Source organism: Etheostoma spectabile, unplaced genomic scaffold (assembly GCF_008692095.1).
Source record: "Etheostoma spectabile isolate EspeVRDwgs_2016 unplaced genomic scaffold, UIUC_Espe_1.0 scaffold271, whole genome shotgun sequence".
NCBI classification, from domain to species: domain Eukaryota; kingdom Metazoa; phylum Chordata; class Actinopteri; order Perciformes; family Percidae; genus Etheostoma; species Etheostoma spectabile.
Window position 1 is genome coordinate 446545 of NW_022605575.1, and position 911 is coordinate 447455.

Here is a 911-nt window from a genome sequence, read left to right on the forward strand (position 1 = left end):
CGAGAGACTTCTGTAATGTCAATACAGAATAAAAATGGACCTACTTAACCCAGTTGGTTCACTGCTAGCTTAGCTAGAAGTTAGCACAAATTTCAGTAAGACACGTTATGCCGTAAACCGTTTGAATTTGAGCATGCGCAACTCAAATCTGCACTGCTAGCTTAGCTACAAGTTAGCTTCAAACACAGCAAAGGTTGTCAATTGAATGGCGTTTTGAGCTAATGTTAGAAATCAATCAACCATAGATAGCTACAGCGTTATTGAAAAGACCGCTAGCTTAGCTACAAGTTAGCATTCAAACACAAGAAAGGCTGTCACTTCAATGGTGTTTTGAGCTAACGTTAGCAACCAAACAATCATAGATAGCTAAAACATTTTTGAAATGATTCCCACCTTCTGTTATTGTTTGTAATTAAATTTTTTTATCATTTCATGGATTTCACAAATTTCAGAAAGCCACGTTATGCCGTAAACCGTCTGAATCTGAGAATGCGCAACTCAAATCTGCACTCGGCTACTCACAGTGTGTAATTAAACTCGTTAAATTGTACATTTTGGTGATATCCTAACGCAATACCGGCATTAATATCGCAATTAGGTTTTTATCATGAGAGATAATAAAGTTTGGAATCTGACTCTCAAAATGTCCGCTCATGGCAGTTCTAGTAGTTATGAAATCCCGACACTTCTATAGTGTTAAATCCTTGTTTTAAGGGTCCATTTTTGAAGTAAATCAGCATTTTTTAAAGCCGGGAAATGTTTGTGTTTTGCTAGCAATGAACGCAGGCTGGTCAGAAGAAGTAGAAGTACAGTGTGTGTTGAAACGTGTATATAAGAGTGTTAAACGGGATAGAAATGTCTATTTGATCATATGTATAGCTCTATTAAAAGGTTAATAGTAAAAAAAAATA